This window comes from Bombina bombina, chromosome 6 (assembly GCF_027579735.1).
Source record: "Bombina bombina isolate aBomBom1 chromosome 6, aBomBom1.pri, whole genome shotgun sequence".
In the NCBI taxonomy this organism is placed as follows: domain Eukaryota; kingdom Metazoa; phylum Chordata; class Amphibia; order Anura; family Bombinatoridae; genus Bombina; species Bombina bombina.
The window spans coordinates 861,763,967-861,791,416 of record NC_069504.1 but is presented as its reverse complement, the minus strand read 5'-3'; the positions used below and the strand labels follow the sequence as shown (position 1 = coordinate 861,791,416).

General features: G+C 37.3%; 1 protein-coding gene across 1 annotated transcript in view; it reads left to right on the top strand.

The window, feature by feature from the left end:
- The first annotated feature begins 9,437 nt into the window (after positions 1 to 9,437).
- The window catches only part of KDM6B (lysine demethylase 6B), a 459,620-nt gene continuing 441,607 nt past the window's right edge, over positions 9,438 to 27,450 (top strand). The window contains exon 1 of the mRNA XM_053718307.1: positions 9,438 to 10,477. The gene's annotated coding sequence lies outside the window, so the exon portion shown is untranslated. The remainder of the gene's footprint in view (positions 10,478 to 27,450) is intronic.

The window sequence follows — 27,450 nt, the reverse complement described above, 5'->3', positions numbered from 1 at the left end:
AAGCTAAGCCTAGGAGGTTCATTTGCAAAACCTTGAAGACTGCCTCTATTCAGAAATAATTTAGACCACTAGAGGTCATTATTTAATGTGTTTCATATAGATAACATTGAGCTCATGCACGTTAAGTTACCCTGAAGTTAACAGTGATTGGATAAAATGCAAGTCTGTCTAAAGAACTGAAATAAGGGGGCAGTTTGCAAAAGACTAGATAGAAGTTAAACACATTTAAAAATGGTATTGCTATAACTTTAAAAATAAAAACAGAGTTAAGCGTACACAAAACAAAAAAGATTTATTTGCAGATATTTTATGTTGATTGGAGAAGCCATGTTAGTCCAGAGATTTAGATATCAAAATAACAAGAGTATTGCATTGAGCAATGATACTTTTTTTATTGGACTAACTATACATTTATAAGTTGACAAGCTTTCGGAAGAGTTCCTTCCTTTATCAAGTCTAAAGCAATACGTGTATTGCTTTAGACTTGATAAAGGAAGGAACTCTTCCGAAAGCTTGTCAACTTATAAATGTATAGTTAGTCCAATAAAAAAAGTATCATTGCTCAATGCAATACTCTTGTTATTTTGATAACCAGATATTTTATTAAACATCTGTTTTAAATAAACTTTACATTGAACAGTTGCAAGATCGACAGAATTAACCACTTTCAGTTAATGGCAAGACGATGATATACAATATTATTTTGGCGATATTTAAATGAAAGATTTTTCAAAAACATAATACAAAATATATAATCTTTTGGATTAAAAAGTATACTGTAAAGTAAATATCAATAAAATAAATACTGTATGTTGCACTGTCAACATTATTGCCCAAAAACCATCTGAATATAATCTGCTCAAGCTTAGAATACCCTAGCATCATTCTCCTGTAATGGAGCTAGATGTTCCCCATACTCATGATTATCCAAGCTCTCCAGATCTATATCAGGAGATATATAATATACAGAATCACATGCGTAAAACAAAATAAATAAAGTCCTCAACGAAGCCGGGAGAAGTCTTCATCCAAGCCGGCAGAAGTGGTCCTCCAGACGGGCAGAAGTCTTCATCCAGATGGCATCTTCCATCTTCATCCATCCAAAGCGGAGCGGGTCCATCTTCAAGACAGCGCGGAGCATCCTCTTCAATCAAAGTCTTCTTCCCGAATGAAGGTTCCTTTAAATTATGTCATCCAAGATTACGTCCCTTGAATTCCGATTGGCTGATAGAATTCTATCAGCCAATCGGAATTAAAGGTGAAAAAATCCTATTGGCTGATGCCGGTCTTCAAAACTGTAAGTGGATCTTAGGGGATTAGTGTTAGGTTTTTTTAAGGGTTTGTTTGGTGGGTTTTATTTTTAGGTTAGGGTTTGGGCAGAAAAAGAGCTAAATGCCCTTTTAAGGGCAATGCCCCTCCAAATGCCCTTTTCAGGGCAATGGGGAGCTAAGGTTTTTTTAGTTAGGATTTTATTTGGGGGTTGGTTGTGTTGGTGGTGGGTTTTACTGTTGGGGGGTTGTTTGTATTTTTTTTTACAGGTAAAAGAGCTGATTTCTTTGGGGCAATGCCCCACAAAAGGCCCTTTTAAGGGCTATTGGTAGTTTAGTTTAGGCTAGGGTTTTTTTTTATTTTGGGGGGGCTTTTTTATTTTGATAGGGCTATTAGATTAGGTTTAATTAGTTTAAATATCTGATAATTTGTTTTTTATTTTGTGTAATTTAGTGTTTGTTTTTTTTGTAATTTAGGAAATTGTATTTAGGTAATTTATTTAATTGTGTAATGTTAGGTGTTAGTGTAACTCAGGTTAGGTTTTATTTTACAGGTAAATTTGTATTTATTTTAGCTAGGTAGTTAGTAAATAGTTAATAACTATTTAGTAACTATTCTACTTAGTTAAAATAAATACAAACTTGCCTGTAAAATAAAAATAAACCCAAAGCTAGCGACAATGTAACTATTAGTTATATTGTAGCTATTTTAGGGTTTATTTTATAGGTAAGTATTTAGTTTTAAATAGGAATTATTTAGTTAATGATAGGAATTTTTATTTAGATTTATTTGAATTATATTTAAGTTAGTGGGTGTTAGGGTTTAATAAATTTAGTATACTGGTGGCAACGTTGGGGGCGGCAGATTATGGGTTAATAAATGTAGGTAGGTGGCAGCGATGTTAGGGGCGGCAGATTAGGGGTTAATAATATTTAACTAGTGTTTGTGATGCGGGAGTACGGTGGTTTAGGGGTTAATATGTTTATTATAGTGGCGGCGACATTGGGGGCGGAAGATTAGGGGTTAATAAGTGTAAGTAGGTTGCAACGACATTGGGGGCGGGAGATTAGGGGTTAATAAATATGATGAAGGTGTCGGCGATGTTGGGGGCAGCAGATTAGGGGTTAATATGTTTATTATAGTGTCGGCGATGTCGGGGGTGGAAGATTAGGGGTTAATAAATATAATGTAGGTGTAGTGATGTCAGGGGCAGCAGATTAGGGGTTAATAAGTGTAAGATTAGGGGTGTTTAGACTCGGGGTTCATGTTAGGTTGTTAGGTGTAAACATAAATTTTGTTTCCCCAAAGGAATCAATTGGGCTGCGTTACGGAGCTTTGCGCTGCTTTTTTGCAGGTGTTAGGCTTTTTTCAGCCGGCTCTCCCCATTAATGTCTATTAAGAAATTGTGCACAAGCACGTAAAACCAGCTCACCGCGGCTTTCAGCAGCGCTGGTATTGGAGTGCGGTATGGAGCACAATTTTGTTCTACGCTCACTTCTTGCCTAATAACGCCGGGTTCATGAAAACCTGTAATACCAGCGCTGTAGGAAAGTGAGCGGTTACAATAACGTGCAAGTTAGCACCGCACCCCTCATAACGCAAAACTCGTAATCTAGCCAAAAGTTAGAAAGAGAATGCAATGTCGAACATTATGATATGCAATAATTTGTGCAACAGTTAAAAATGTCTTGCTATCCTTTGTTGGATTGATAATGCCATTTTAAAGTGATTTCAATGTATTTTGCAAGCACAAAGGAAAACCGGAAAAAAAAGGAAAAAACAAAATACATAGAAATGACTTTAAAATGGCATTCTACTTCAAACAAAGGATAGCAAGAGAATTAAAACAGTGCTATTATGTTTTTTGTTACAAAATATAATTACTGACCTTTTAAGCCTCCACGACGCTGCCATGCAAACACAGAAAATCAGAGTTCAGATTTCATCCCTAGCTAAATACTCATGTGTTGTGCATAAGTAATTGATTGAATTGCACAAATAATACACCTGCATTTATTACAGCTGTTGAACCTGCACAAATTCAAATGCCATTTTAAAATCATGTCAATGTATTTTTAATGCCACTGTTTTCATTCTCTTGCTATCCTTTGTGTGAATTCAAATGCCATTTTAAAATCATGTCAATGTATTTTTAATGCCACTGTTTACATTCTCTTCAAAAAATATTTGCAGAGTGAATTAAAGAATAATGTAGAGTATCAACATTGCAAAACATGACAGAATGGGAATGCTATTTACTAACTTTGTGATGGTAACATTTGTCTTTGCATCTATACATTAAACATGGTGCAAATAGATTTTAAAAATATAAATAGCTATGTTTATTTTTTTTTATCTCTTTATAGTGCACCAAATCTGTAGCAATAATATTATTTGATTTTTGAAGGGTATACATATTTAATACAGTTTGTAATTGACTTTTAATTGATGATATGCTTCATCGTCTTGCAACATCGAACATAAGATTTCAGTGTTTTCCGACTCCCATTGAGTTCTATGGCATCCGCGACCTCAAGGGTGGCGGATTGAAAACTAGGTACGCTGCGTCGGACAAGACGCGAGCGTAACTGTTGAATTTTTGATAACTTCGTAAGACCTTCAAATAGTGTCTAATAGGAAGGCGAATGAACACAATTCCGCTCGAATTCCACGTGTTTTCAACTTGCATCGATCTGCGTCGGATTAAGATCGCGGGATCGTATGTTACGTCACAAATTTCAATAAATGTCAACATCTTGATGCATTGATAATTACGGCGGATCAAACTCGCGACAATTCAAGCGTATTTTCAGTTGACGTTTTGATAAATATCCCCCACTGTTAAAACCTTTATTACCTATGAATATTGCATAAATATGCTTTTACATGTTTCCATCTACTTAACTTAAAGGGCTCCAATGCACTTATATATATATAATTATATATATATATATATATATATATATATATATATATATATATATATATATATATATATATATATATATATATATATATATGTCTATATATGTATTCATATGTATTTATGTGTTTATATGTGTATATATGTCTGTAAATACATATATACCCATATAAATAGATATGAACACATATATAGACATATATATATATATATGCATACATAAACATTAGACATGTATATATGTATGTTTATGTTAAAGCCTTTTGCTGTCTGAAACCTCATATCTTTGAGCCTTTATAACTTTTGTGTGCAATATTTTTTTTTTTTATAATTTTTATTACATAGTGTTCTGAGTGTAACTGTACTTTGTAATGTATTTTTGATGTGTTTTGTGACACTTTTATGTTTCGCAAACAGTTAACCCGAGCTCTGAAGTTGCAGTAATCATTCTAGCGTAAATCACAATTGCACTCGTAATATGAGCGGTAAGCCCAAAGAGCGAAAACCCTCGCAATAAACCCCTTATCGCTTGGTCGCAAACATTGGTGCTCCACTCATAACCTAGCCCTATATGTTCCACACCACAGTCAAAGTTAAAGGGATATGAAACCCAATATTTTTTTTTATGATTCAGATAGAGCATGCAATTTTATTATTACCAATGTGTCTTCGTTCTCTTGGTATCTTTATTTGAAAAGCAGGAATGCAAGCGTAGGAGCCGGCCCATTTTTGGTTCAGAACCCTGGGTAGCGCTTGCTAATTGGTGGCTACACCATTATTCAGCCATAAGGGTAAAGTGGGAATTATAAGTAGCAGATATTGGAATTTATTTAACAAAGTCTGCCGGACCTGATCCGACAGTGCGGATCAGGTCCGGCAGACCTCGCTGAATGCGGAGAGCAATACGCTCTCCGTATTCAGCATTGCACCAGCAGCTCAGCCCCCTGCAGACTTGCGACCAATGGGCCGCCAGCAGGGAGGTGTCAATCAGCCCGATCGTACTCGATCGGGTTAATTTCCGGCGATGTCTGTCCACCTGCTCAGAGCAGGCGGACAGGTTATGGAACAGGGGGTCTTTGTGACCGCTGCTTCATAACTGCTGTTTTTGGTGAATTTGAAGGCTCGCCATAAATACGTGCCCAGAAGCTCACTACGGAGCTTGTTAAATGGGCGCCTATGTTTTTATATTAATGCAGGCAATAAACCTGTATATGGTTATTATAAGTGCACCAACACTACAAGTTCACTTGCAATTTATTATATTCCCATTAGAAGTGACATTTCCCTCTTAATTGAGAGACATCTCTGTTTGGGGTCATAGTTACAAACCCATTCACACTTATTATAAATTGGGTATTCTTCTTATCACATTCATCATAACACTACCTCTTGAGGTTGTATATCTTTTTTTACACATACTCTGTTGCCCAGAGTCAGTGACTGATGCCTCTATTATTCACAATTAGTCACTCAGTGTTTTTCCTAATTCAACCAGTTTTTTAACTGGATTTTTTACTTGCTAGCATTTTAGTTTTAATAATACACCCATAGTTTTAAATACGTTCTAATAAAGTGTTACATTTTAATTTGTGTGACTTTTTTCCAACTCTAATTTACTTGAGGGTCTTACTGAGTGCTTATATAGTATCAATTACTTTGTTCAGTTTCTCTAACTGACAGCTACTCAATGCTATAACTAGACTTATAAAGTGTTCTATTAGGCCTACTGACGGCCCATGCAATTTTTATGATTCTATGAAGAAGAAAATGGAATTAAACTACTATGTTACAGCGTTATTGGCTTTGTTTTCTGCTACTAAAGCTGTTGAATTATGGACTGATCATTTGCCAATTAACCTTCCTCCGAGGGAGGATGATGTTTTTCTACTGATTTTTAAGATCTACATGTTTATCTGTCCTTTGTTACTGAGCTCATTTTTAATGGATTAAAAATTATTGACAGATCCTTGGCTACGTCCAACCTGGATGTGAGGAGAGCCTTGTGGCTAAAACACTAGGTGCTAGATGCAACTTCAAAGGTTAACCTCTATAATTCGTCATTTGAAAACTCACTTATTTGGAGTTAAGTTGGTTGTCTAAATTCTAAAAGGTCGGTAGGGTGAAGTATTTCCTGCCTCAGTAGTATTGCAGAAATAAATTTGTGTCTAGATTCCAGTGTAGGCAGGCTCACGGCCTTATGTCAAGAGATCATTTTCAGGCACAGGGATGGCAATCCTTTCAGAGAAGAAAGACCTTCCCTAAGAGAGGGGTTAGCAAACCCCAATCACCTGGGTTTTGGAAATAATACAAAAAAAGTTATTCCCTGACGTTTGCAATATGCCCAAGAAAGCATAATTTTAAAGACCTCTTATCCTGCAGATCCTCAGAAAAGGTTGGCTGTTCAAATGTTTGTCTCTACTCTACTGGAACAGAATGTTATAGTGAAAGTTCCTTTGGCTTAGAGGTGAAGAGGTTTGTACTCCCATCGTTTTCTCGCTCCAAAGAGGGGGGAATACTTGGAGACCCGTTATGGATCTCAAGCGTCTCAGTTCTTTTCTACAAGTTATGCCTTTCAAAATGCAGTTTTTGCAGACAATAAACCTGCTGATTCCTCCAGGTTCCTTTTTGGTCAGCATAGACTTAAAAGGCGCTTATTATCATTTCCTAATCAAACAGTTTCAACAACGTTATCTACATTTTGCAGTGGGTGAAAATTATTTCCAATTCAAGGCTCTTCCGTTCGGTCTGGCCACTGCTCCAAGGATCGTTGCCAAATTTTTCACTACTTGGACAATAAATTGGACAGGTTGCTGCAAGTTCAAGGAAACAAGCAGAATTGGATAGAGATTCAGTTCTTCACTATCTAATTCAGCATGGTTGGCTTCTCAATTGAAAGAAACCTACAGCCATCTCAAGAGTTGAAGTTTTTAGGGGCTCAGTTCAAGACTGCACAAAACTATGTTGCTGCCTCCAGCGAGTATATTAAAATTAAAATCTCAGGTCCAGTCTGTTCAGTGTCAGGGTTAGCTACTGTGAGAGACTGGATGAGCTTTCTGGGAAATTTTTCAGCAACAATTCCTATGGTCTCTTGGGCGCTTTGGAATATGAGGGAAGCGCAGGGTAATTTCCTGAAATAGTGAAGAGTATAGATGCCCTTAATTCACAAAATTGTCTCACAGAATGTAAATAATTCCCTGGATTGTTGGATAAGTGACACAAATCAATTCAACATTCTTTCCACCTCAGACCAGAAGCTTATTAGTAAGGGACAAGACCACCATATATGGATCAAGGTGCCCATCATCCCACAGCCTCTCCAACATCTATCTAAGGAGTGGGGAAAAGGCACCTTAATTTGGAGGGGGTATCACCTTGTGACGATCTTATAATTCAGTTCTATCATCTTAGGGGATGTTGAGGATCCCTTGGTTCTTGTGATAATTTTGTTCCACAAATATGTGTCTAGTTCTTTGCCTAGGTCTTTATGCCAATTATGTGAGTATTGAGGAAGTTCTTTATTCTTCTTTTCCATGAGTAATTTTAAGGCTAAAGAAAGAGTGTTTCTTATTGGGGTGGATATGCTACATATAGTATATGTTCAAAAGGTGTCATATTCCTAGTTAAGTCGGTTTTGAAAGGGTTTGTGTGTTTAAGATGGTGTAACTGTCTGTATTTAAGCCAGTTAGTGAAAGTACCCCCTAGCACTTCCGTTAGCTCTTCCCTACATTTTAGCCATTTAAGAATGTGTTTATGGGGCTGTAAATCCTATTTATGCATATTGGGAACTAGCTACTTGAGGTTCGTGGCCTCCTAGTAGTTTGGCATTCATTGATATGGGAGAGAGAGAGGAGATCTAATTGTAGAAATTTCATCTGACTTTTTGAGTATAGCATCCCAAACACAAAAAACACTCAAGTAGAGAGGGTATTGTTTGGTTGCTTAGTCAAAATGCCTTTTAAGGGTCAATACTTTTATACGCTTGATGTGGTTAGATGTCTTCGTATTTAGTTGGAATGAAGAGGAGAATCAATAAAGGATACCAAGAGAATGAAGCGCATTTGATAATAAAAAGTACATTGTAGTGTTGTTTAAAATTGCATGTTCTACATCATGAAAGTTTGAAGGACCACTCAATGCAGTAGAATTGCATAATTAACAAGTAAATAATAAAACGATAATGGGGTAGATTTATTAAGCAGTGGATGCTGCTTTCTACGCCCAACATTTCAGGCTCGTCTAAAACGGAAGTTAAGAAGCAGCGGTTGTAAGACCACTGCTCCTTAACTTCTCCGCCACCACTGAAATCATCCTGATACAATACGATCAGGATGATTGACACCCCCTGTGAAATGCTTGTGCAATGTTAAATGCTGACAGCATACGCTACAGCGAATAATGTCTGCTCGAGCTTTAATAAATCTACCCCAATTATTTAACACCTACTCTAATATTTAAACAAGCAGTAGATTTTTTTCTGACAAATATATTTTTTCTCCAATTTTTCAGCCCCTTGTATCATGTGACAGACATCAGCCAATCACAGACTAGTATGCATATACCCTGTGAGCTTGTGCACATGCTTAGTAGGATCTTGTTCCCCAGAAAATGAGAATATAAAAAGAATGGTCAAAATTTGATAATAGAAGTAAAATGGAAAGTTTCTTAAAACTGTAGCTCTATCTCTGAATCATAAACGTTTATTTTGATTTGACTGAGCAAATGTAAGTACTTCCTTTGCAGTCATTTGCATATCTGTGGGGTTCTTTAGCAACACAATGAGTCTCTCAGTCAGGAGTTTGATTCATTAGTAGAACAATGTTATGATTAATTATTTTTATCTGCTTCATATTAATCACTTTATATCTCACATATAACTCCTTTCCCAACAAGTAATCATTGTTTATAAGCAAATGCCATTTACAGTAATAGATTAGTTGAATTTATTTTGGGCATTATAGTCTCAGAGGAGGTTTGTGTCACAGAGTTTCTCTTGTGTGTGTGCAAAGCTGTGATCATGAGATGGAACTAATGTGTAGAAAGGGAAGGGATGAATGAGAGTGGCTAAGAGAGGGAAGAAATAACGTAAACAGAGAGGCAGAGAACAAGGCATATAATAGTAAGGAGGAGTGAGACAGGAGGGAGCAGGATGATTGGCTGGGAGGCAGAGGGAGGGTGAGTGGGAGGAGGAGGAGAATGGGCTGACGTGAGGCAGACTACGCACTTTAAATAAAGCAGCGAAATATCCAGAGGATGCCTCTTCTCTGCTACCCACCTCCTATCTCTCCTACCACTTCTGCTGCATACTGCACTTCTCTTACCCCATTCTACCCCCTGCTGTTACTTCTGTCGCTCATTCCCTTATCTCACCACTCTTCCTCTTGCTAACATTCTCCCTGCGTTATCCTGCAGCATCTTCTTACCCTGAGCCATCACTTTCTTTGCATTTTGGAATTTGCATACCTTGTCTGTGCCCCTGTTATGTTCCTACTCATTACTAATCCCTGCATATTGCATAGTCTTTATTTTCTGCCTACTGTGGCTGGCACCATTCACTTGCTCTATACTATGACTTCTGCATCACACTGATGCATACCAGTCCTGTCTATTGCCCTGAGCTATCTCTGACTCTTTATCCTGCTACCCCCACTCTATGACTATCTCCCCCTGTGTGCATGTCTCATCCAGTGTTATTCTAACCTCTTATGCATCCTCCTATGACATGTCCTTTCTTTATATCATTTACTCATCCATCCAAACTTCCTGTATTGCCACCTAATTTCCATCATATTCTCCCCCCCCCCTTCTTAAACTTGCATTTGTCTATTTCATATATTGTCCCTGGCTATGCTTATCTGTCACTCTCCATCCATCACTAAACACTTCTGCACAACCTGATTACATCTACATTCACACGTCTCTCTAATTCTAGCTGTTTGCTAATAATCCATCAATTTGGTTTTCTTCCATATTTTTGTCTCCACCTTATTCCCCATCATAATTAACTTGTAACCTGCCATGTTATCATCCGTCCTTCTTTGCCCTCAGTTCACTTTCTTTCTCCCAAATCCTTCATTGCCTGTACACATGATATACTCATATTATCCTTCTACCTATACTGCCCTATTGTTTTGCCTTCTTCACAACCCCTTCCTATATTTCCCCTCATATCTCAGTATTCATATCTGCATTTATGCATAGATAAAATTGAACAAAAATTTATACAAACAACAAGGCTCGAAGATGCCACCAATGACTCCCAGAGACCGAGGAGGGGCGGATATACAGGTGTGTGTGCCCATGACAAGTACAACGGGGTAACAAAGGGGCAGGTAAAACATTGTCCTGTGGCTCATGACACACTGCTGTTTTTGGGATAGATAGAAATATAAATAGATAGATGAAATATAGAAAGATTTTATGAATTTACATTATTCACAAAATTAAATCTCCATAAAAACCCTATTCTAATTTGCCTTCCTGTGCCTGCAGCTGTCTTCAAAGTTGTTGTCTTATTTTAACCACTTACAATTATCAGTTAGTGAAGCTCTATATCTTCACACTGAGTGATGCTATCTTGGATTTTATATTTGTTATGAAACTTTTCAACTGTTCAAAAAAAAACTACAGATATGTAGTGCATACGTTTTCTATTATGTGTCCCTTTAAATATTTTTTGCAAAAATATACTTGCATGATTTATATTGCATGATTTTCCTGCAATTTACCCTTGGAAATTGTGTTTTTTTCAAAGGCCCTTAGGGAGATTTAAAGTGAAGATAAATCCTAGCATTTGTGACACACTAGGATTTACCAGTGCAACAAATAAAGGAGACTTTCAGTCATGAAGTATAAAGTGCCCTTATTTGTCTGCAGCGTATGCCGCAATGATCGCCTCAGCCCACCCATGGCAGAACGCTATTTTTCAGTGAGGTGCGTGCTAGCTATCCGGCATAATGCCAAATGGGCCGCAGGCTGGAAACGTCACCTCATTAAAAAAATAGCGTTCTGCTGCAGGCGGTCTAAGGTGCTCAGCGCGGCATACACTACAGACAAATAAAGGAACTTGTAGCATGAAGTATTTTATACTTCATCACTGAATGTCCCATTTATTTGTTGCACTGGTAAATCCAAGTGTTTCATAAACGCTAAGATTTACCATCACTTTAAAGTATATAGCCAGATTTCGGACCTGTGGTCCTGTTAAACGTTTCTCAGTAATTGCTTGTTCAGTGTAGAAACTCATGTATTTCTGTTCCTAATAGGCCACAGCAAATAAGTTCAAATCACCCATTGCGCTTTCAATGCAAAAAACCAACAACAAAAAACGCTTAAGAAATGTTTATTTTGCTTACAGATCATTGCAATGCAGTGGTTAATTACAGATATCTATTATGCATTTATATCAAAAGATTAAAGTGATGGTAAATTTCTCAAAAGTCGATAACTGTGAATGACATAAAATAATGTGAAAGCTGTTGTCGCTATATTTTTAAAAAATATATTGCATTACTTAAATATCGACGTAACATCTATTAAACTCCGCCATAGATATGCTCCGCCCCCTTCAACTTCTTCTAGCAGCACAATGTAGAGATCGGTCGCTCTCTAAATATTCATGACGTGATGCAGACGTCTCATACATTGTCCACGCATGCTCTGTGCTCCTCATCCGGCTATAATGTACACAATGAATCACGAAATTCATTGTTTACATCCTAAGCCGTAAATCTCCAAGGTGCCCATTTGCGCATACGCAATGCAACTGTTTGCACTAATGGGAATTAAAGCATGCGCAAAAGATGCAGTTTTTTTTTTGTGATACATTCCAAAATGCCAGGAATATGATTGGCGAATCTGCGAATCTGCAGGGAGCGGCATTGCACCAGCAGTTCACCAGAACATCGTATCATGTCCGCTCGCACATTAATAAAATATACCCCTAAGTGTCGGGGCTGCCGGAGCGTGTGATATATAACAGGAGCTGTTTAAAATAAAATACAGAAGTAAGCTTGCAAATGTAATGTTTTCCTGAATTAAACTTACATTATTTTTTGATTTGACATCAGGTGGTAAAGAGTACTCCTTGTGAATTTACCATCACTTTAAGTTTAATGCACAATTAATAATAGCAATAGTAATAATAATAGCAACAATACGTCCTTAAGTTACAACTGTGTTTTCTGTTTTGTCCATGTTGTGCTGTTCCCCTCACTTTTAGATAAATGGGTTTTTTTTTGTATGCAAAAGTACTTTAAAGGGATAGGAAAGTCAAAAATAAACTTGCTTGATACAGATAGAGCAAGTTATTTTAAGACACCTTTAAATTCACTTCTATTTTCAAATGTGCTTCGTTCTCTTGGTATCTCTTGTTGAAAAATAATACACACATATCCTACACTCATGGGAGCTAGTTGCTGATTGGTGCCTGCACACATTTGTCTCTTGTGATTGGCTAACAAGATGTGTTTAGCTAGCTGCTGCAGTGCAATGATGTTTTTTAAGCAAAATGATAATAAGATAATGAAACAAATTTGATAATAGAGGTAAATTGGAAAGTTTTTTAAAACTGTATGTTCTATTGAAATCATGAAAGAAAATGTTGGGGTTTCCTGTCCCTTTAATAAGATCTGCAAATAGGCTTCTTAGATGTCCAGTGTTCAACAGGACATTGCAGTATTTTATCAGGCTGTCCAGTAAAAACTATACAAAAATACTTAACACTTAAATGTCCCCTTAGTGGTAGCTACATTTTATAGGCTTCTTATGCTTTACTGGTGGCCATGGAGGGTACAAAATCACTGCTTGTCTGTTAGTAATTTACCTGTGTGGGTTGTTAAACATTACAATGTGTGCTATGTGTAGCCCCTGGGGTGATATTTCTGCTTTGTTTTTTTACTGGTTAACATAAGTGTGTAAAACATGTGTGTGTTATTTTAATTCAAATCACTGCTCTGTTTGTTACTGTCAGACAACAAGGTAAAAATCACTGCTCTGTTTGTTACTGTCAGACAACAAGGTAAAAATCACTGCTCTGTTTGTTACTGGTGGCCAACAAGGTAGAAACCACTGCTCTGCTTGTTACTGGCAGCCAACAAGGTAGAAATTGCTGATATATGTGTTACTGGCATACAACAAATTAAAAAAACACTGGCCTGTTTGTTACTGGCAGACAACAAGGTAGAAATCACTGCTCTGTGTGTTACTGGCAGCCAACAAGGTAGAAATCACTGATATATGTGTTACTGGCAGGCAAGTTACAAATCACTGCTCTGTGTGTTACTGGCAGACAACAAGGTAGAAATCACTGATGTATGCGTTACTGGCAGACAACAAGTTACAAAATCACTGCTCTTTGTGTTACTGGCAGACAACAAGGTAGAAATCACTGCTCTGTGTGTTACTGGCAGACAACAAGGTATAAATCCCTGCTCTGTGTGTTACTGGCAGACAACAAGGTAGAAATCACTGATGTATGCATTACTGGCAGACAACAAGTTACAAAATCACTGCTCTTTGTGTTACTGGCAGACAACAAGATAGAAATCACTGATGTATGCGTTACTGGCAGACAGCAAGTTACAAAATCACTGCTCCGTGTGTAACTGGCAGACAACAAGGTAGAAATCACTGTTCTGTGTGTTACTGGCAGACAACAAGGTAAAAATCACTAATTTATGTGTTACTGTCAGCCAACAAGTAAAAAAAAAACAACTGATTTGTGTGTTACTTGCAGTCAACAAGGTAAAATAATCCGTTTTATAAATTATATATGGTGGGTCCTTAGGTAGAGCTTACAAGCTTTCCTAGTCACCTGCAGGCTGTGCAGTATTGTTGTGGGGGACAACTGGCAACCCTAACTGGGACTCAAGGTATAGAGGCCTGTTTATCAAGCTGTCAACCGCAAATACGCTGGAATTCCGCAGCGTAATTGTGGCGACCTTGATTCGCCTCATTTATCAAAGCCTACAGACCGGCAAAAGTTAAAATTTGTGACGTAACATACGATCCGCCGGTCTCAGTCCGACACAGATTGATGCTTACGTCATTACAGATGTTCCGAATACAAATTCGGCACTATCTGACTACTTTTGCTAGTTGTCAACTTTCTAACAGGTACGCTCGCCACTATTCCGGCCCAGCGTACCTGGTTTTAAATCCACCGCCCTGGAGGCCGCGGATGCCATAGGAATCAATGGGAGTCTGTTCGATGCTGCCAGACATCCAATTGATTCCTATGGGAGAATAAAAGTTATGTTTACATCTAAAACCCTAATTCATATTTATATCAACCCTAACATATACCCGAGTCTAAACCCACCTAATCTGCCGCCCCCAACATCGCTGCCACCTACATAATGTTATTAACCCCTATTCCGCCGCTCCCAGACCCCGCCGCCACCTAAAAAAATATATTAACCTCTATCCAGCTGCTCCGCATTAATCCCTAAACCCCTGGCCTCCCACATCACTACCACTTACTAAACCAATTAACCCCTAAACCGCCAGCCCCCCACGTCGCCATAAACTAAATTAACCTATTAATCCCTAAAAATAACAACCCGCTAACTTTACATTAAAATTACCTCATCCCTATCTTATAATAAATTCAAACTTACCTTTAGAATTACATTAAACTATATTAAACTATTAATTAACCTACCCTAACTGTTATACTACAATTACATTAAACTACTAATGAAACTACCCTATTATACTAAAATTACATTAAACTACAAATTAAATTAAATATATTATATATTTAAAAACCTAACCCTACTCAAGTTATTTAAATCTACTATTAAAAATTACAAAGTTACACAAAATAACAAACACTAAGTTACAAAAAAAAATAAACACTAAGTTACACAAAATAAAAAATAAATTATCAAATATTTAAACTAATTACACCTAATCTAAGAGCCCTATGAAAATAAAAAAGCCCCCTCAAAATAAAAAAAAACTCTAGCCTACAATAAACTACCAATGGCCCTTAAAAGGGCCTTTTGCGGGGCATTGCCCCAAAGAAATCAGCTCTTTTACCTGTAAATAAAAATACAAATACCCCCCAACAGTAAAACCCACCACCCACACAACCAAACCCCCCAAATAAAAACCTAATCTAAAAAACCTAAGCTCCCCATTACCCTGAAAAGGGCATTTGGATGGGCATTGCCCTTAAAATGGCATTTAGCTCTTTTTCAGCCCAAACCCCTAATCTAAAATTAAAACCCGCCCAAAAAACCTAACACTAACCCCCGAAGATTCACTTACAGTTTTGAAGACTGGACATCCATCCTCAACGAAGCGGCAGAAGTCTTCATCCAAGCGGGCCGAAGTCTTCATCCAAGCCGGCAGAAGTCTTCATCCAGATGGCATCTTCTATATTCATCCATCCGGCGTGGAGCGGCTCCATCTTCAAGACATCTGGCGCGGAGCATCCTCTTCAATCGACGTCTTTTTCAGAATGAAGTTTCCCTTTAAATGATGTCATCCAAGATGGCGTCCCTTTAGATTCCAATTGGCTGATAGATTTCTATCAGCCAATTGGAATTAAGGTTGAAAAAATCCTATTGACTGATGCAATCAGCCGATAGGATTGAGCTTTCATCCTATTGGCTGATCCAATCAGCCAATAGAATGTGAGCTCAATCCTATTGGCTGATTGGATCAGCCAATAGGACGAAAGCTCAATCCTATTGGCTGATTGCAACAGCCAATAGGATTTTTTCAACCTTAATTCCGATTGGCTGATAGAAATGAAGACTTCTGCCGGCTTCGATGAGGACTTCTGCCGCTTCGTTGAGGATGGATGTCCGGTCTTCAAAACTGTAAGTGGATCTTCGGGGGTTAGTGTTAGTTTTTTTTAAGGGTTTATTGGGTGGGTTTTAATTTTAGATTAGGGGTTTGGGCTGAAAAAGAGCTAAATGCCCTTTTAAGGGCAATGCCCATCCAAATCCCCTTTTCAGGGCAATGGAGAGCTTAGGTTTTCTAGGTAGGTTTTTATTTGGGGGGTTTGGTTGTGTGGGTGGTGGGTTTTACTGTTGGGGGTATTTGTATTTTTATTTACAGGTAAAAGAGCTGATTTCTTTGGTTCAATGCCCCGCAAAAGGCCCTTTTAAGGGTCATTGGTAGTTTATTGTAGGCTAGGGGTTTTTTTTACTTTGGGGGGCTTTTTTATTTCCATAGGGCTCTTAGATTAGGTGTAATTATTTTAAATATTTGATAATTTATTTTTTATTTTGTGTAACTTAGTGTTTTTATTTTTTTTGTAACCTAGTGTTTGTTATTTAGTGTAACTTAGTTGTTAGTTTTTTGTAACTTTGTAATTTTTAATAGTAGATTTAAATTATTTGAGTAGGGTTAGGTTTTTAAAGGGACATTAAACCCAAACATTTTCTTTTGTTATTCAGACAGAGAATACAATTGTAAACAACATTCCAATTCACTTCTATTATCTAATTTGCTTCATTCTTTAGATATGCTTTGTTAAAGAAATAGCAATGCACATGGGTGAGCCAATCACATGAGGCAAATATGTGCAGCCACCAATCAGAAGCTACTGAGCCTATCTAGATATGCTTTTCAGGAAGAAATATCAAGAGAATTAAGCAAAATAGATAACAAGTAATTTAGAAAGTTGTTTAAAATGATATTCTCTATCTGAATCATGAAAGAAAAAATTTGGGTTTAATGTCCCTTTAACTATATAATATATTTAATTTAATTTGTAGTTTAATGTCATTTTAGTATAATAGTTAGGGTAGGTTAATTATTAGTTTAATATAGTTTAATGTAATTTTAGTATAATAGGGTAGGTTAATTAATAGTTTAATATAGTTTAATTTAATTCTAAAGGTAAGTTTTAATTTATTATAAGATAGGGATGAGTTAATATTTAATGTAAAGTTAGCGGGTTGTTAGGTTTAGGGGTTAATAGGTTAATTTAGTTTATGGCAATGTGGGGGGCTGGTGGTTTAGGGGTTAATAGGTTTAGTAAGTGGTAGTGATGTGGGAAGCCAGGGGTTTAGGGGTTAATACATTTATTTAGTTGTGGTGGGCTCCGGGAGCGGAGGGATAGGCGTTAATACCTTTATTAGAGTTGCGGTGGGCTCCGGGAGCGGAGGGATAGGGGTTAATACATTTAGTTAGTTGCGGCGGTGTCGGGGAGCGGCGGAATAGGGGTTAATAAATTTATTAGAGTTGCGGTGGGCTCCGGGAGCGGCGGGACAGGGGTTAATAACTTTATTTAGTTGCGGCGGGGTCCGGGAGCGGCGGGATAGGGGTTAATAACTTTAGTCGTGGCGGGGTCCGGGAGCAGCTGGATAGGGGTTAATAACTTTATTTAGTTGTGGCGGGGTGAGGGAGCGGCGGTATAGGGGTTAATAACTTTATTTAGTTGCTGCGGGGTGAGGTAGCGGCGGGATAGGGGTTAAACATTTTAGTATAGTGGCGGTGTTTAGTGACAGGATATAAATAAAGCTGGTAAAAAGCTGAATAGGAGCGAGATCGATAACTGTTAGTTAACAACAATCCGCTGCTCATCACCCCGTATGTGGTGCGCTGCTTTTTGACAGCTTTTTATATAAATATGGAGAGCTTATTCAGGTCCGCGGCCGCGATGTTAGGTGATGTCAGGTGAGCATATTGGTGCCGTTGAATGCAAGAATGTTGACGGCTTGATAAGTAGGCCTCATAGGATAAAGCTTCTCTTTACTGTATATCTCATTGGTGTCAAATAAATGTTTTAGCATCTTTAGTATATACAGTACTGTGCAAAAGTCTTAGGCCACCATTAGATTTGTTGTTTTAGCAAAGTTTTAATGACCATCCATTTTTATTTTTGGGTCTCTATATTAAGATACAAACAGGAAATATGTATACAAAACATAACCCCCCCCCCGTCATTTTCAGAACAAAATGGCTTCTTCAGGCAAAAAGTCAGTATTTAGTGTGACCTCCCTTGGCACTAAGCACATCTTGAACTATTTTGGGGAGACTGTCCTGAATTTTTCTGAAGTAATCTTCTGGTATATTATACCAGGCTTCTTTCAGCACTTCCCAGAGTTCTTCTTTAGATTTAGGTTGTTTTTTATTTATTTCTCTGTCCAGGTTATTTCTCTGTCCATACTGCCTCTATAATATTCAGGCCAGTCCATGACTGTCAGTGTTTTAACAGCTGTTTTTCTCTCCAAATATGGTTTCACTGCATTAGCAGTGTGCTTGGAATCGTTATCATGCTGAAAAATAAACCATTCCCAATCAAGGGCTTTCCAGAAGGAATTGCATGATGAATTCAAATCTGTCTGTGCTTTTCAGCATTCATGATCCTATTGATTCGGGCAATATCCCCAACACCACTAGCAGAAATGCAGCCCCAAACCAGGACAGACCCTCCACCATGTTTTACTGAAGGCTACAAGCACTCATTCTTCCATCTCTCTCCAACTCTTCTTCTCACATATTGTCGACGATTAGACCCAAAAACTTCAAACTTGGATTTGTCACTCCATAATACTCTTTTCCACTGATCTGCATTCTAATCTTTGTGAGCTTTAGCATATCTTATCCTTTTCACCCTTCCCCTTAAAAAAAGTGGTTTCTTGGCTGCTACTCTTCCACAAAGACCATCAAGACCTGATCAAGCCAGTTCCTTGCTGGACTTCTTCGGGTCTCTCAAAGAAGAAACTCTGAGAAAATTCTCATCTGTTTTTGAAAGCTTTCTTTGCTTTCCAGTTCTATTTTTTGTCCTTGACCTCTCCTAATTCTTTAAATGTCTTTATAACAGCTTGAATACCACATCTTGAGTATCCAGTTTGTTTGCTCATTTCCCTTTGAGAATGTCCTTGATGATGCAAAAGTATGATTTTATGTCTGTCAAATTCTGTGATCTTTGGCATTTTGAATGGAATGATGTGAAAGTTGGTCTTATTAGCAAGCTTCCAATTAATTAAACTCATACCACATATGTAATGCTCAAGTATGTCTTGCACAAACCTGGTGTAATAGACCTTTTTCACAGCAGTCATTTTGACATGAAATAGTAGGACAAATACAGGTGTTAGCAATGACATTAATTAGGGTTCCATTCCATTTAGGTTTACGAGAGCCAAGTTCCTGCTATGGGTGAAGTGTAAGGGGAGGTCACACTAAATACTTTTTTTCAGTTTTTTAATGCTACATACAAATATCCTGTATTTTCTGGCTGTATTCTAATAAAAAGACTGAGAAAAAAAAATATATTTTCATTATACCAGAGGCCTAAGACTTTTGCATAGTACTGTATATATATGGAAAGATTTACTAAGCTGTATTTGAGGCTTTGTGGTGCAAACTTGCGAGGTCGCGAGCGACTCTCTTGTTTGGGATGACTGACATGACCTGCACTAAAGCAATTGTTTGTGCTAGAGCAAAGTTAAAAATAACTTTATTTAGTTTTACTAATTTACTCCATTAGAAAAATAGAATTAATATTTGTTTAAACCAGTAGCAGACCTACTCAAAAGGGCCCTGGTGCAAAAAAAATTGGAACCCCCAAATTATAGTAATAATAAGTATGCTGCTCTGTATAATTATATAGATAGATAAGCACTAATCTGCACCACTAATTAAAGGCTCCCATGGATTAGGATTGTACACATTCTGCACACAACCAATGTAAAGACTGGCTGCAAGTACTTAGACCCTGGTCTCACTGCACCTGCTGCACAATTGTAGTGCCCCCCCCCCCCCGGTCTAATCACAGGAGATAATATTTTCTGAGCAAGATTTATCAAGTGCAAGGAGAATTCTCCTGGTAATTCTCCTGTGGGTTCTCCTTAGCTCGCCTTTAGAGAAGCGCACCTGTGCACTCAAATTTATCAAAAAAAAAATTCTTTGCGCTTTTCCATGGGCGAGGTGAGGTGATGTAAAGATACATTTGCCTAGATTACAAGTTATGCGCGATATAGGGAATTTAACGAACGCAACAAAAATTGCGTTATTTAACCCTCTATAGTGATGCCATTACATGTTTTAAAAAACAGCCGGCTTCTGCGTGCAATATGGCTGCTTTGAGCTCCATATTGCACAAAATACAAGCGCTGTTTTGACGTGCTCATGCACGCTTCCCATATAGACATCAATGGGGAGAGCGGGATGAAAACACCTGCGATCGCGGAATGCAAAGATCCATAACGCAGCCCCATTGATGCCTATGGGGGGAAAAAAAGTAACGTTTAAACCTAACACCCTGACATAAACCCCACATCTAAACACCCCTAATCTGCTCCCCCGACATCGCTGACACCTACATAAAGCTATTAACCCCTAATTTGCCGCCCCCGATATCGCCGCCACATAAATAAAGCTATTAACCCCTAATCTGCCTCTCCCAATATCGCCGCCACTAAACTAAAGTTATTAACCTCTATTCCCCTGCACCCCAACATCACCCACACTATAATAAATCTATTAACACCTATTCTGCAGCTCCCCGACATCGCCGCCACTAAATAAAGTTATTTACCCGTAAACCTCTGACCTCCCACATCCCTACCACTAAATAAATCTATTAAACCCTAAACCGCCTGCCCCCCACATCGCAATAACCTAAATTAAACTATATTAACCCCTAAATCTAACCCTAACGTAACCCTAACACCCCCTAACTTTAATATAATTAAAATAGAGCTAAATTAAAGTTACAATTATTAACTAAATAATACCTATTTAAAACTAAACACATACTTGCCTGTGAAATCAGCCAATAGGATGAGAGCTACTGAAATTCTATTGGCTGATTTGAACAGCCAATAGAATTTCAGAAGCTCTCATCCTATTGGTTGATTTGAGTTTCCAAAATCAAATCAGCCAATAGCAATGCAAGCGACGCCATTTTGAATCTTGTACCTTGCATTGAAGATTCAGTATACGGCGGAAACCGTATGAAGAGGATGCTCTGCGCCAGATGTCTTCAGGATGGACCTGCTCCACGCCGCCGGTATAAAGATAGAAGACGCCGCCGGGATAAAGATAGAAGATGCTGTCTGGATGAAGATAGAAGATGCCACCTGAATAAAGATGGAACTGCCGGGATGAAGATCCTTCAAGCGGGACTTCAGCAACTGTGAGTACCTAAAGAGGGTTTAGTGTTTAGGTTTTTGGATGTTTTTATTTTTTTTAGTTTAGGGTTTGGGCTTTTCTTAAAAGATCTAAATGCCCTTTTCAGGGCAATGCAAAAGAGCTAAATGCCCATACAAATGCCCTTTTCAGGGCAATGGGTAGATTAGGTTTTTGTTAGAGTTAGGTTTTTTTTATTTTGGGGGGTTGGTTGGGTGGTGGGTTTTACTGTTGGGGGGTCTATTTTTTTTTTTACAGGTAAAAGAGCTGTTTAACTTAGGACAATGCCCTACAAAAGGCACTTTTTGTGTGTTATTTTTTGTAATTTAGTCTTTTTATTTTTTGTAATTAGATACTTTGTAATTTTTAGAGTAGTGTTAGGAGTTTTTTAATGTGTAATATAGATTATTTTATTGGTAAATAGTTTAATAATTATATTAGTTTAATTGTTAGTTTAAACTTAGTTTTTTTAATTTGACAGGTAAGTTTTAATTTAATTTAAGATAGGGAAATTGTCATTTTAATATAAAGTTAGGGGGCGTTAGGTTTAGGGGTTACTAATTTAAATTAGTTTATTGTGATGTGGGGGGCTTGCGGTTTAGGGGTTAATAGGTTTATTTAGTATATTTCCTCTCAGAAGCTGAGAAACGCGTTGTTTTTAATAAAGTGTTTTAATTTTATACACTTGCTGCTGTGTTGTATTTGGGGAGACTTACAACTCCCCTGATTCCTGCTTGGGACCAATTATCGGTTGCTGAAACCCTTCCAATCAGTCAGCTGGGCGGCTGAGAAGCCCCAGCCTGTGATTATTGCACCTGGTGGTGCTTTGAAATTTGTAAGTGTGCCTATTCTATTTATACACATAATTTTGTCCAAAACTGTGCTGGGCTATGTTAGCTCTGTATCTCCTCCTCTAGGAACACTGTTGGACCCCACAGGTGAGGAATCACTCCTGGATCTCAGGCTGTGCTTTTTCAGTTTGCTGGGCAACTGTGAGGTTCCAGTCTGCTTGTTTGCACCCTAGGGTGCAGTTTGTTTGTGAGTATTATTGCTTACAATCCTATCTATACCGTGGTTTTTGTGGTATTGGGCCATTGGGCGCCTCTGTGTTCTTGTTTTCTAGACTTATCGTACACATCAGGATACTGACCCTCTTATGACAGAGAGCTGACCTATGCATTTCGTTGGAGCTTATTTCTATATTTTTTTGGATATAATTGGTTGTTTGGACTATTTTTTTATAGCCTAAGGATTATTTTTCTATCATTATATTATAATCTGTTTTACTTTGTAAATATTTTATTTTTCAGCTTTTTTGTTGTTTTATATATTTTGTTGATTTGATTTGTATATTTATATAATTTGTGATATTAATACTAAGAGCGCCCCCTGGAGGATTGGTGTGTTAATACACACTATGGGGCAAATTTATCAATGATGCCCCGTGTTTCTGGCGAGCCCCATAGTACGATCGGGTTGATTGACACCCCCTGCTGGAGGCCTATTGGCCGCGAGTCTGCAGGGGGCGGCGTTGCACCAGCAGCTCTTGTGAGCTGCTGGTGCAATGCTGAATACGGCGAGCGTATTGCTCGCTGTATTCAGCAAGGTCTGTCAGACCTGATCCGCACTGTCAGATCAGGTCTGACAGAGCTTGATAAATTGGGGCCTATATTATCTTATAGTATTAATAGAATTTGATAAAGCTCCTTATAATATATACACATTACAAGTACATTTATTTCAGATTTGCAGTAAACCACAGTTTTATTTTGCTCTTCTTTTCATATATAATTTATGCGCCCCAATAGATATTATTTTTGCGCCCTTGTATATATTATTTTTGTCCTCCTATCTATCTATCTATCTATATATATATATATATATATATATAATTTTTTTATGCTCTAATATACATTATTATTGCGTTTCGTTATATATTATTTTTGCGCCCTTGTATATATTATTTTTGTCTATCTATCTATCTATCTATCTATCTATCTATATAATTTTTTTATGCTCTAATATACATTATTATTGCGTTTCGTTATATATTATTTTTGCACCTTGTTGACCCCTTTTTTTTTCTAACATTGCTTCTACAACTGCTAGAGAATAGATTTTTTTTATGAAAATTATGGGCATTTATTTGTGTGTGCAATCTTGCCCTTTCTGTGTATATTACAGGAGAATTTGATCCATTTATTGTTTGGGTGTAGGATCAAGAAGCAACCACTGGATGGCATCCTGTATTTAAATATTTTGGATTTGTAAACAATTTTGTGCATGTGAAATAAGGCCAGGAAGCTTTGTATGTATGAAGAGATCTTTGACAAAGGGTGATGTATGTGTCCTGAAATGTGAGTAGCACACACACTGCGTGCATGTGTGTATGTATGTATGCATGTGTGTGTGTGTGTATGTATATATATATATATATATGTGTGTGTGTATGTATGTTTGTGTGTGTGTATGTAGGTGTGTGTATGTATGTATGATGTGTGTATGTATGTATGTATGTATAATGTACTTTGTGTGTGTGTGTGTGTGTGTGTATGTATGTATGTGTATGTATGTATGATGCATGTTTGTATGTATGTGTGTATGTCTGATGTGTGTATGTATGTATGATGTTTGTGTGTGTGTGTGTGTGTATGTATGTATGATGTATATTTGTATGTTTGGTGTGTGTATGTATGTATGATGTATGTTTGTGTGTGTGTGTGTGTATGTATGATGTATGTTTGTGTGTGTATGTATGATGCATGTTTATGTGTGTATGTATGATGTATGTTCATGTGTGTGTGTGTGTGTATGTATGTATGATGTATGTTTATGTGTGTATGTATGTATGATGTATGTTTATGTGTGTATGTATTTATGATGTATGTTTATGTGTGTATGATGTATGTTCATGTGTGTGTGTGTATGTATGTATGTATGTATGTATGTATGTGTGTGTGTTGCCTGGATATGTACAGTACGTACAGAGCTTGAACATACACAGGATACTGAGCAGGAATAGACTGTTATCAATGACAGAATGATGTGTGTTTGTTCGAGACAGTGCAGAGCAATGGTTGCTATGGAGATCACTGTGAATATTATACAATGTGTGTTGGAGATAACGCAAGCTACTGTGTGCTCACAATTGTGGGATTGTTGAAGACTGAATAATATATATGATGTCTTTGTACATGGTTGTACTTATGGCTACATTTACTGCAGTATGTATTGTCTGTGAGGCAGCCATCAATAGAAAATGCTGAGTGTACAACATCAGTGTATAGAATGCAGTGAGTGGATGTGAACACTAGTGGGCACTGTTGTACAAAGAAAGTATTGGAAGAGAAAGGCAGATTATACTATGCCCTTTATTCACTAAGATTTGAAGTCAATCAAAAATGATGCAAGAACCCTGCAGTGTAGTTACACGTTACACCACTGAGTTCTCATTCTCACTAAGCTTATTTACTCAGACTCATTATGAAACTGATGAGTAAACCTCAGTTCAAAGTGATTTCTGCCAAATCTTCTTGTACTGTAACTCCTTAAACAAATCCCAGAACAATCAATGACTCATTTATATGCTACGACATAACACAAATAACTATAACAAAGCACCTGTTGGTGGAAGTTCAAGTCAGTCTTATCTGCAAAATATAAATAAGGAAGAAAAATATTTCAACGCATTTCACGTTAACCATAGTTAGTTATAGAATTTGAACCTTTGAATTTGCAGGGATGGCTCAAAATGCATTCACTGATTTTTCTTCCTTTTGGTTGTATAGGTATTACCTCTTTTGTTGTGCTTTTTATAATGTAAATAAAACTATATATTTCAACCTACCTGAGGCTTCTGGGAGTTTCCTGTTATGTGCTGCTTGTGCTTGATTGTACAAGGAGTAAACATCATTGCATCACACACACTTTGCATATGCTACCCTCTTGGATATATGTGTAGTACTCTATTTGTGAAATCATGAAGCTCCTAAACCCAGGCAATACACTGAAAACCAGATATAAACATTTTAATAAGTAGAAAATCATATCAAACTGATTTGAATAAAAATGCACCAATTTAGGGCCAGATTACAAGTTGCGAGCTATCGTTAGTGCAAGTCGCAATAACCAATATCGTGCACATGCTCGCATATATAACAAGTTGAAAGTAAACGCGTTTGCTCAAGCACAAACGGCTAGATTACGAGTTTTGAGCGCTATAGAGAAATTAACGAACGCAACAAAAGTTACGTTATTTCCTTTCCTATATCGCTGCCATTACAAGTTTGCAAACATATGCCTTTTGCGTGCGATATGGTTGCGTTGAGCTTCATACCGCACACAATCAGAGCGCTGCTGAGACGTGCTCGTGCACGATTTCCCATAGACATCAATGGGGAGAGCCGGACCAAAAAAAAACTATCAGCTGCGATCATGGAAACAAAAGTTCCGTAACGCAGCCCCTACATAAACCCTACACCCCTAATCTGCTGCCCCCAACATCGTCGATGCCTGCCTACAGTTATTAACCCATAATCTACTGCTCCCAATATCGCTGCTGCCTAAATAAAATTATTAACCCCTAATCTGCCGCTCCTCATATCGCTGACTCTATACTACATTTATTAACCCCTAAACCGCCAGACCCCCACATCGCAACAAGCTAAATTAAACTATATTAACCCCTAAACCTAACCCTAACGTAAACGTAACCCTAACCCTAACACCCCCTAACTTTAACATAATAAAAATATAGTTAAATTAAATTTATAATTATTAAATAAATAAACCTATTAACCCCTAAACCGCCAGCCCCCCACATCGCAACAAGCTAAATTAAACATACATAATTAAATTAGATCTAAATTAAATTTACAATTATTAACTAAATAATTCATATTTAAAACTAAATACATACTTACCTGTGAAATAAAACCTAAGCTAGATACAATATAACTAATAGTTACATTGTAGCTAGCTTAGGTTTTATTTTTATTTCACAGGTAAGTTTGTATTTATTTTAACTAGGTAGACTAGTTAGTAAATAGTTATTACCTATTTACTAACTACTTGGTTAAAATAAATACAACCTAACCTGCCTTACAATAAAACCTAACATTACAAAAAATAAAAAACCTACCATTACCAAAAATAAAAAAAACTACCATCACAAAAAAAAACGAAATTATCCAAATAAATAAAGATTAATCCTATTCTAATACCCTTAAAAAAAAAAAAAGAAAAAAAAAAAGCCTACTCTAGAATAAACTACCAACACTAACCCCTGACGATCCACTTACAATTGTTGAAGTCCCACTTGAAGGATCCATCCATGCGCCAAGAAGTCTTCATCCAGGCGGCCTCTTCTATCTTCATCCAGCCAGCGAAGTCCTCATCCATGCGGCAAGAAGTCTTCATCCAGGCGGCCTCTTCGATCTTCATCAATCCGAGGTGGAGGGGGTCCATCCTGAAGACATACGGCGCAGAGCATCCTCTGCATACAGTCTTCGCCATACACTGAATCTTCAATGCAAGGGACGTGATGGCGTCCCTTGCATTCCTATTGGCTGAAAAATTTGAATCAGCCAATAGGAATTAGGGCTGCTAAAATCCTATTGGCTATTCAAATCAGCCAATAGGATTTAAGCAGCTCTCATTCTATTGGCTAATTCAAATTTTAACGCTGAAAATGCCATATTTTCAGCGTTACAAGCCGCAGTGCAAAACTTGTAATCTAGCTGAAATTTAGCATTGGGAAAAAAGTGCACCTAATACAACATGAATACATTCAAATAAAGTGTTACACTGACATATACACTATCTAATCAAAATTATTTATATAAATATTAAGAAAAAAATTATATAAGATTTAAAAGGTATTTGAATGGAAAGGGCTATAATATGTCTAAATATGTGTATGTGACTATATATTTATATATATATATATATATATATATATATATATATATATATATATACACACATTATGTGTGACTATGTGTGTGTATATATATATATATATATATATATATATATATCTCAAAACAAGCAGAACTCCAAAGAACCCGTCCTCAGACTTACAAGGCTAAGTAAACTTACCACCACGCTGTTTACATAGCCTTGTAAGTCTGAGGACGGGTTCTTTGTAGCCCGAAAACGTT